Source organism: Cetorhinus maximus, chromosome 21 (assembly GCF_964194155.1).
Source record: "Cetorhinus maximus chromosome 21, sCetMax3.hap1.1, whole genome shotgun sequence".
NCBI classification, from domain to species: domain Eukaryota; kingdom Metazoa; phylum Chordata; class Chondrichthyes; order Lamniformes; family Cetorhinidae; genus Cetorhinus; species Cetorhinus maximus.
The window spans coordinates 29,556,581-29,566,912 of NC_135899.1; the positions used below are offsets into that span (position 1 = coordinate 29,556,581).

At 43.0% G+C, this 10,332-nt stretch overlaps 2 non-coding genes across 2 annotated transcripts; both read right to left on the reverse strand.

Annotated features, from left to right (window-relative positions):
* Positions 1-733: 733 nt before the first annotated feature.
* LOC144696168 (U8 small nucleolar RNA) lies at positions 734-863 on the reverse strand. Its single transcript, XR_013580085.1, has one exon. It is a non-coding gene; the product is annotated as a U8 small nucleolar RNA (small nucleolar RNA).
* Positions 864-6,608: 5,745 nt separating this feature from the next.
* trnai-uau (transfer RNA isoleucine (anticodon UAU)) lies at positions 6,609-6,703 on the reverse strand. The gene is made up of 2 exons: positions 6,666-6,703; positions 6,609-6,644 (listed from the first exon to the last, which is right to left on the reverse strand). It is a non-coding gene; the product is annotated as a tRNA-Ile (tRNA).
* Between the last annotated feature and the right edge of the window lie 3,629 nt (positions 6,704-10,332).

Genomic DNA, 10,332 nt, shown 5'->3' on the forward strand with positions numbered 1-10,332 from the left:
GCCTCCAGTGACTGGCTGTCCTTTTGTTAGAGGGGAGGAAGCTGATTGAATGTCATCGGAGCCCTTAAATCAGCAGAGAGAGGAATCGGGGAATTTACAGGTAAAAATCTAAAAGCTAATTGACAGGAGACCCGTAAGTTAGTTAGTTGTTAAGTGTAGGCCTTTCCGAACTCGGCACAGGGGAGTCGATTAGTGAGTGACAGACGAGTTATTACATGATACGATACTATAGAAAATACTTTATAAAAGATTAATCCAAATCAGTGCAAGTCGGCCATGCGAAATGTGCATGTCAGACATCGTGCCAGCACGAAGTGTTCTCGGTGACTACATCTGCAGAAGGTGTCAACACGTGCAGGCACTTGAGCTACAGGTTTCAGAACTGAAGAGCACCTGGAGTTACTGTGATGTGACCGCAAGGCTGAGAATGATGCGGATAGCACGTTCAGAGAGATGGTCACACCGCAGCTATGAAGTACACAGGCGGAGAGGGATTTGATGACCGCCAGAGCATCTAAGAAAAATAGGAAGGTAGCGCAGGAATCCCCTGAGGCTATCTCTTTGTAGCCGTTTGTTCATTTTGGATACTGGTAAGCGAAATGGTTCCTCAGAGAACTGGAACAGGAGCTAAGTCCTTGGCTCCACTGCTGGCTCAGCTGCACGGGAGGGGAGGCAGAATGACGCAAGTGTTATATCTCTTTTCTTATACACTAAAAGCAAATCGTCAGTAAAAATCAGAATGACCCTAAGGAGCTGTTAGTACCTCTGGGGTGTGAGCTAGTCAATCACTGGCTCATATTGTCCATTCATCATTTTCTGTAACTCCAGAAGGAGTAACAGGTAAGGATATATCTTACTGACGATACGCAAGTGCTATAGTGATCCGGGATTCCATCTTTCAGGGAGCATACAGGCGTTTCTGTAGCCGCAGGCGCGACTCCAGGATGGTTTGTTGCGTCCCTAGTGCCAGGTTCAAGGATGTCACAGAACGACTGCAGAGCATTCATTATGGGGAGCGTGAACTGCCGTAGGGCGTGCTACACACTGGGACCAATGACATAGGTAGGAAAAGGCATGAGGCCCTGAATGCAGATTTCAATGAGTTAGGAAAAAGCAGGATCTCGAGAACGGTAATCTCAGGATTAAGCCCAGTACCACGATTTAGTGAGCATAAGAATAGGAAGATTGAACAGTTCAGCACATGGCTGAAGAGATGGAGTAGGAGAGAGGGCTTTAACTTCCTGTGGCATTGAGACTGGCCTAGGGTAGGTGTGACGTTTACAAGAATGACCGCTTACCCTTAACAGGATTGGGACTAAATTCATCAGGTAAAGCTTTGCTGGTGCTGTTGGGAAGGGCTTAAACTAGAATGGCAGGGGAATGGGAACCTGGGGGGAAATTCACACCGGGCAGAAAAATAACTGCCAATGAGAAGTAGAGAATTATTAACTGATAAGGAGCATATATCAGAGAGTAGTATCAAGGCAAATAGACAATCAGAGAGTGAGGTAGAATTAAAGTAGGAAAATACGTTATTCGGTGGGGCCAGGTAAGGAGGAAAGTTTTTTTAAAAGCCTAAATCAGCGATAATGAGCATGTATGTGAATTCACAGAATGTGGTTAATAACATTGGTGAACTCTGGGCAAAGGTTGACAATTGTAATTATGATAGGATTGCTATAACAGAGACATGGATCAAAGAAAGGCAGTCTTGGACATTAAATATTCGTGGCTACAAGTTATTTCGGAGAGGCAGAAAAGGAAGGATTGTGTTGTGGGTGGTGGAGGTGGCAACTTTGGTTATATATGGCATTACACTACTGGAGAGACAGGATGTTCCAGAGGGGTCAAGGGCCCAATGTCTCTAGCTAGAGGTAAGGAATGAAAAAGGTGCAATAACATAGATGGGTGTATAAACCACAAACTAGTGGAAAGGATGCAGAAAAACTATTTGGCAAGGAAATTAGTGGTGAAAACATTACAGAGTAATTATAATGGGGGACTCAATTACACAAATGATTACTGGGATAGGAATAGTGGAAATGGATAAGGGGGCCGAGAGTTCCTGGAATCTGCTCAAGATATTTTTCTGCAGCACTATTTTTCCGGTCGGACGAGAGGGCAACCAATTTTGGACATGGTTCTGGCGAATAAGTCAGACCAATTTGATCAAGCGCCAGTGGGAGAACATTTAGGGGACAGTGAGCATTCTATCATAAGGTTTCAGTTGATCAATGAAAAGGACAATGATCAATCCAGAGCGGGGATAATTAATTGGGGGAACGCCAACTTCGATGGGATGAGAATTCATCTGACTGGACTCATTTGGAATCAAATGCTGCAGAAAAGACGGTGGTTGAACAATGGGCCACGCTCAATTAAAATGCAACACATAGAATGTCAGGGAATATTCCTTTGAAAGAGAAAGACAGGACAAATTAATCCAGGCTGGTCTGGATGACGAGAGAGACAACGGTGAAGGTGAAAAGAAAGAAGTACGCGTACGACAGATGTCATGTAGAAAATGCAATGCAGAGTCAGGTTGATCATAGAAACTCCAGATGCAAAATGAAAGAAAAAAACTGTCGGGCAAACCAACGAGAGTGCAGGAAAGGAGACTGACAGCTAATATAAAAAGTAATATAAATGTCTTCCCGAAGCGTATAAGTAATAAAGGGGTGGTGAAAGAAATAGTAGGGCTATTAGGTATGAATGAGAGGCATTTCACGTGGGGCCAGGAGAAACATCGGATGGTTTTCATCTGTCTTTACAGAGGAAGAAGATGCTACCCAGGTCGATGTGAGACGGGAAGCAACTGGTACAGCTGAATAATTTACAATTGAGAAGGAAGAGGTGCCAGAACGGCTATCATTACTTAAATTATATAAGGTACCGGGGCCGGATGAGATGCATACAGGGGTACTGAGTGGAGTGAGAATGGAAATTGCAGAGGCACTAGTGATAGTCTTCCAGTCTTCCTTAGGTACAGGGGTGATACCAGAGGACTGGAGAATTGTGACTATTGCGCCCTTGTTCAACAAGCGAGTGCAAGCGTAAAGCCAGTAATGACAGAGCAGTCACTTTATTTCAGTCGTAGGGAAACTTCTAGAAGCTATAGTTCGACACAAAGTCGGACAAAGTGCGGGATATTTATGGAAAGCCAGCCGAAATCATTAAGGAAAAATCCTATTTAACTGACTTGTTGGAGCATTTTGAGGAGGTGAAAGAGAAGTGTGATGAAGGCAATGTTGCTGATGTGGCGTATACGAATTTTCAAGAAACATTTGAGATAGCGCCAGACAACAGATTTCAGGAAAGATTTAGCTCATGGATCAAAGGGAAATTCGGAACATAGATAAAAATTGGCTGAGTCACTGGATATAGAGAGAACTGATTAATGGTTCTTTTTCAGACTGGAGGAAGTTTTATAATGGAGTTCCTCAGATGCCAGTGTGGGGACACTTGCCCTCCCTGATTTATATTACTGTCCTAGGCAGTGGTGCTCAGGGCATGATTTCGAAGTTTGCAGATGATACGAAGATTGGAAATTTTGTCAACACTGATGATGGTGGATTGGGCAGACGATTGGCGGATGATGTTCAACGCAGAGAAGCGTGAAGTGATTCATTTTGACTGGGAGAATATAACAGGCAGTGTTAAAAAAAGGGAGGATGTCTAAAGGAGATGCAGGGGAAGAGTGACTTCAGTGTATATGTACACATGTCATTGAAGATGGCAGGGCATGTCGAAAGATCATTTGATTAAGCATATAGTAATTTAGGCTTGATTGATATGGGCATTCAGTACGAGAGTAAGGAGGTCATGTTGAACATGTGTGAGACACTAGTTCGGCCTCATCTGGAGTACTGCATCCAGTTCTGGCCGCCAGACTTGAGGAAAGATGTGAAGGCATTGGAGAGAGTACCGACGGGTTTCACAAGAATTATTCTAAGGATAAGAACTGTTGATAAGAGGAGAGGTTCGAGAGGTTGGGACGGTTTTGTTTGGAGTAAGAAGGCTGAGAGGAGATTTGATAGAGGCACGAAAGATCCTGAGGAGTATGGACATTGTAAATAGTAAGATAATGTCCCCTCTTAAGAGAAAATCATATACTAAACACCATATGCACTGATTCAAAATAATTGGCAAAAGAGTAAAAGTGGTGCGCGGATTTTTTTTCACCCAGAAGGTGATTGGAATTTGGAACTGTCTTCTTGAGTGTTGGAAGAATCGATCAAGATATCCAAAAAAGGGTTGGATTGCTACCTGAAAAGAGAGAATGTGCAAGGTTACGTGGATAAGGCAAAGTGGGACTAGGCAAAATGCTCTTTCAGCGAGTCAGTGCAGACTCGATTGGCCGAAAGGCCACCATCTGCCATCTGCACTGCAAAGATTCTGTGATTCTGATTGAAGTGAACAAGTGAAACGATACCCAGAAGCAGGTCGTGGAACGTGGATATGCTCGCAAGGAGCTGCATACATGACGCACTAGGTAGCGCTGTGCATAAGAAGTCTCGCTCAGGTCTCACTCTAGATTTTGAGCACAGAAATGAAGGCTGAGACTCAGCGGTGTGATGAGTGGGTGGGGGATTGTTGGAGGTGTTGGCTTCCAGTTAAAACGTTAAACAACATCCTCGACTGAACGTAAACGTTCCTCTGCAAAATTGTCAAAAAGAGCAGGGATGTTTTTCCTAATGTCCTCATATCCCCCAACAAGCATCACAAAGGAAGATTATTTGATCATTGTCACGTGTTTTTTTTTAAAGAACTTTCTCTGCGCGCCAATGACTGCACTTCTGTAGCTCTTTGTCGGCTTTACTGTCAGAGTTCACAAACACCGGACCTGTCTAAGCGTTTTGCATCCAAGTATTTATTTTCAAAAACTGCACATAAGGAAGGAGAGAGATCTAAGAGGTTCACTCGGAATATTACCTTGGAGACCGCTTGTCCAGAATCCAATTTAAGTTCAACTGGTCAATAAATAAGTTTTAATGTTCCCCCAGTCTATATGAACTGTTTTAAATAGTTGAATTGATTTTCGGCCTTGAAATTGCATCTTAAATATTTCACTCTAACCTTAACTCCGTTTAGAATTTGGTGCTAACAAAGGCTAAGGTTCGGCTACGCCTTGTTGGAACAGAGCACAAGATTCCTGCTGTTTATCTTCATCATTCTACAGAATATTTGGTTTAGACAATTGTACTTAACGCAGCTATTTATTTTTCCGATCTAAGAATTTTGCAGTGATATAAACAGAATGTAACCTGTTAAACAATCCTTACGGAGATTAAACACAAGAGTGCAGATATGAAAAAGGTCATCTCGTAAAACGTTACCTCCCCATTTCCGCAAACTCCAACGTGCTACCACCCTCAAACTACATATTCCACTCACCCCCCTGCCCGCATTCTATAGGGACAGTCCCCTCCCTGACATCGTGGTGCACTCCTCTATCACCCCAACACCTCATCACATTCCCAGGACACCTACCCATGCAATCGCACGAGGTGCAGCACCTGCCACTTTTACTGCTCCTTCCTCGCAGTCCAAGGCTCCAAACACTTCTTCCAGCTGAAACAGTGATTCACTTGGACTTCTTTGAATTTGGTGTACTGCACTCGCTGCTTACAATACGGCCTGCTATGCAATAGGGAGATTAACACAGGCTTGATGGCCACTTTGCGAACAGTTTCACTCAGTTCACAAACAGGGCCATGACCTTACTGATCCTTGCCATGTCAATTCACCATCTTGCTCTTATGTGCACATTTCTGCCCTCGCCCGGCTACAATGTTCCAGTAAAGCCCAAAGCAAACTGAAGGAATGAAACCCCATCTTCTATTTAGGCGCTTCACAACCTTCTGAACTTAACAGTCACTTCAAAAAAATACAGACCATGAAATTTATCCTCCACTTTGATCGTTTTTTCACCGTCCACCGCCCCAAGCCCCCACTCCACCAGCACTGCTGCCAAGTGCCAGTCTGTTTCTTCGTACCATACTTTACTTTCAGCAAGCACTGATTCTTGGTTCACTGTCAATATATTCTGCTATCTTGCTTTCAGACAGCACTGACCTTTATACCGCTATGAACACCTGCTTTAGACTTTATTAGTGTCATTATCTTTGTCTTGTTACCATGACATATTTGTCACTTAACCTCTCCTGACCTTCAACCTATCCGTGACCTTCTACTTTGCTCCACCACCCCACACCTCCCCCTTGAAACAGCATAAAACGCATTACATTTCTCCCTCTCTTCAGCTCCTACGGACTCAAACGCAAGTGTATTTCTTTCTCCACAGATGCTGCCAGGCCTGCTGAGACTTTTCAAGCATTTCCTGTATTAATTTCACATTTCTACTATCCGCAGTATTTTACTGCTATTTTTGCTTGGTTTCCCTCTCCACAGAAGCTAACCATCAGCTCCATTTATGCTGAGATTTTTAACCTTGATTCCGACTGTCTCCGTTGCAATCGACAGTAAATGACTACTTCCATTTACGTTTTTTTCCCCTTATTTTTATTTTTGATCCAGGCTGCCCCTCGTACTTTGCGTCATTAAAGCTTGTTGACACAATAGCCGCTTTTTTTCAAGTCAAGAAAAGTTGCTTTAGGTGAGGCTTGAACTCACAACCTCGACATATCACATGCTTCATACTGCTATATAAGCACCGCGCGCTGACCAATTGCGCCACTAGAGCCGGGCTGCGAAATTTGGTTCTCATTTGTATACACATTTCAGGCTGTAACAGGGACACAGTTATTTTGATTGAATGCTTAAGAACTAGACTTACATGACAATGTTCAACAATCGTTATTTTGGCCTGAGAACAAGTTGGTGAAATAACGGATGTTAAACTACATGCCGCGGAAAAATATATATTCAATGCCGTATACTTTTCCAAAATAGTACCGGCAAGTGAAGGGCAGATAAAGAAAAAACAACTTCCAAAATAAAAATAAAAGTTTGTTTTTTGACGATGAATTGCTTGACTGGTCAGCATTGCAGTTAGACTGGAACAAAAAATCTTACCAGGTTATCCATGGCGATTGCAACGCACTTTTCCCATTTCACATACTTATGCGTTGTCTGCAAGGTAATCGCCCGAGTGACTGTCTTCGACCTCTCTCTTTCCTTCCTTACGGTGCAGTTTTTAAAAGAAAGTCTTGGATCTAATACCGCCTTGAGAAGCCCGGTGATCTGAACATTGATATTGAAACCGAGAACGAACTACTGAAGTGCGGTCATTGGAGTTGACAGCCAGCTCCGTAAAACATCACGTGACAATGACCGAACAAACCTATTTTGTGATACTTGTTGAGGGATAACAGGATAAACCCCCTGCTCTTCTTGAAAATTGTGCCAGGGGAGCTTTGACTTTGAGCCGAGCAAGTAGCTTAAAGATTTAAATGGAAACCGACACATTCAACAGTTCAGCACCCATTCATCACTGCGCTGAGTCCTAGCCTTCAGTTTTGTGCTCAGAATCTTTTTGTCCAAGGAAAATAGTACCAATCTCGTCAATCCATCCACATAGCTACAGTTCTTTATCCCTGGAATAATTCTTGTGAACCTCCTCTGTATTCTGTCAAATGCCTTCAGCTCATTCCTCAAGTATGGCGCCCAGATGTGGGCGCAGGCCTCCAGATGAGGCCGAACTAGTGTCTTATACAACTTCAACATGAACTCCTTACTCTTGTACTCAGCGCCCCTTTTAATAAAGCCTAAGTTATTACATGCTTTATTATCTTCTCCCTCAACAGTCCCAGCCATCTTCAATGACATGTGTACATATATCCAAATCTCCTATACCTCCATTAGAGTTTCGCCCTTTATTAGAAAATCTCTCTCCGTATTCTTCCTGCCAAAATGAATTACCTCACGCTTCTCTGCATTCAGCTTCGCCTACCTAGTCCATCAACATGCCTATGTCCTTTTGAAGTTCAAGACTATCCTCATCACAGGTGAGAAACTTTCCAATCTTCGTATGATCTACAAATTTTGAAATGATGGCCTGAGCATCATTGTTTAGGTCATTAATATACATCAGGAAGAGCAAGGGTCGCAAAACTGACCAATGGGGAACTCCAGTACAAATATTCCTCCAATTGAAAAACAACCTTATATTACCACTCTCTGATTCCTGTCACTCAGCCAATTTCACATTTAGTTGCCTACTTTCCATTTTGTTGCATGAGTTAGAAGTTTGCTCACAAAGCTATTGTCTGGCACTGTATCAAATGCTTTTTTGAAAATCCATATACACCTCACCTCACATTCCCAGTTACCTCCTCAAAAACTCCAGTAAGTTAGTTAAATATGATTAACCATTAATGAATCAATTTCCACTCTTCCTCCTCTCCTCCTGTGCAGCTGGGTCACGCGTGGTGCCACGAATTTGGATCTTACTGCAGTCGTCTGAGGAACCACCTCGCTCACCAGTATCCTAACTGGAAAAGCAGTTATAGAGAGAATAGGCTCAGGGAATTCCTGAACTAACTGCCAGTTCGTAAACCATGAAGAGTCTTGATCGGCTCGGCAGGTGATGGCAGGAATCTTCGAGAAAAAAGGCTTCGAGAAGACTTAGAATTGCTTCAAGCTATTGGTTAGCCTGGAGTTCTTCTTTGTTGTTTGCAGTGTACAGGCTGAACAGCAGGCTGAGTTGCGAGTCTAGAAGTGTAATAATAAAAGTAATAATAAACGTTCCAAAGGACCAGAGTTTAGATCACCTCTTGTTGCACATTGTTGAGTCGGTGGCACATTAACAAGCAGCTTCTATGCCTCCAGCCAGAATCCATTGTTCACCTTAAGGAGTGGATGGTGGCTATTAGCGCCAATGCAGATAACAAGTTTCGGTGGGACTCTCTTTTGTGATAGTCGAGGTTGAGGGGAAATGTTGCCTGGTGGTCCCTGCGTTTGTTGATTGTAATGTGCCATAAAATGAGAGTTGTCCATCCCACAAGGTTCAGGGTTGGGCTTTTATCACGTGACATGTTGCAGCCTTCGTTTGGTCCAGCGAAGGTTTTTTTTTTAATATGGCAAAGAAGTAAAGTTTGAATAAAACAGCTTATGAACTATTTCATAGCTTCTGGACATGTTAAAGGCTAAAATGCAAAGTTACGTTAAAAAGGACAAAAGACAATGGGTGCAGGATTTAAAGTGCAAAGTTCTTGAGTTCAGTGCTGAGCCCTGGCGTGTGTAAAAAGCATAATTTGAAGACGAGGCGCTGCTGCTTGAAGCTATGCTTCTTTGGCCACACGGCAGATCAGCGTTGACGGATAGGTAGTAGTGATTTTCATCACCACCTTGACTGTGTGAATTAGTTGGTTAACGTTCCTGGGAAGCTAACGTACAAACTTGGTCATCAATTCTGTCTTACGGAGCTGACGCCAGGGCACTTCCTGACCTAAGAACTTGCCACTCCAAAACTTATTGGCTTAAAAAAAACCCTGCCACTTAGACATTTGCCCATCAGTTGATTTCCCATTTGCCTTAATTGCTTGGGATTTATTTAATTCTGAACTGGAATTGCCGAACCTCACAAAAAGGCTGCGTTTCTGTTCAATGCATCGCGTAGAAGAGTGCCAGAACATGGTCAATTCAAACATCAAACTTTGAGGCCTCCAACTTTTTCAGACTGCATGTTCTTTCAGACAAGATTACAACTGAAAGCTTAGGGCTAGCTAGCTAAACCGGCCGGTATGTTTTGCCTGAATTGGTATTTTGGGGTGAAATCACAGTGCTTTACATGGGCAAACATTCAGGACAATTTGTCTTAATTTTCTCGATGTGAAGTCGATACAGTATCTGACTGCTGCCCTTTGCTTCTCAAAACTAAACCCAGTATAAGTCAAGACAACCTTCTGCAATACAAATAATATTAAATCACGCACTTTGTGGCTTTAAATCCAAATGATAACTGAGTAAATCTCGTATGCTTATTCAATGAAAACCCCGAACCGAAAATCATCCCCCTAGATCAATGTGCCGACTCCACAGTTGCCATTCAACCAACATATACTTTCATCGAGGGGAAGATCAGCACTTCGATTCTCCACTTTGCTGCTGTGGATTGATTGGTTAACGTTCCTGTTAATTTCACGTACGATCCTAGGCATAAGTTTTATTCCAACAAAATTCTGCCGAATAAACTTTCTGTCCTAAGAAAATGCCACTCGAACACTTACTGCACTAAGAATGTGAAACTTTGAACTTGCTACCCAGCAAAGGATTTTAGGCCTGTTCGGCTTTCCTGAGCCTTGTTTCACTCTGTACTGGAATGCCGGGCGGCAGGAACAGTGTACGTTCAGCTCATCCGAACACCTCGAA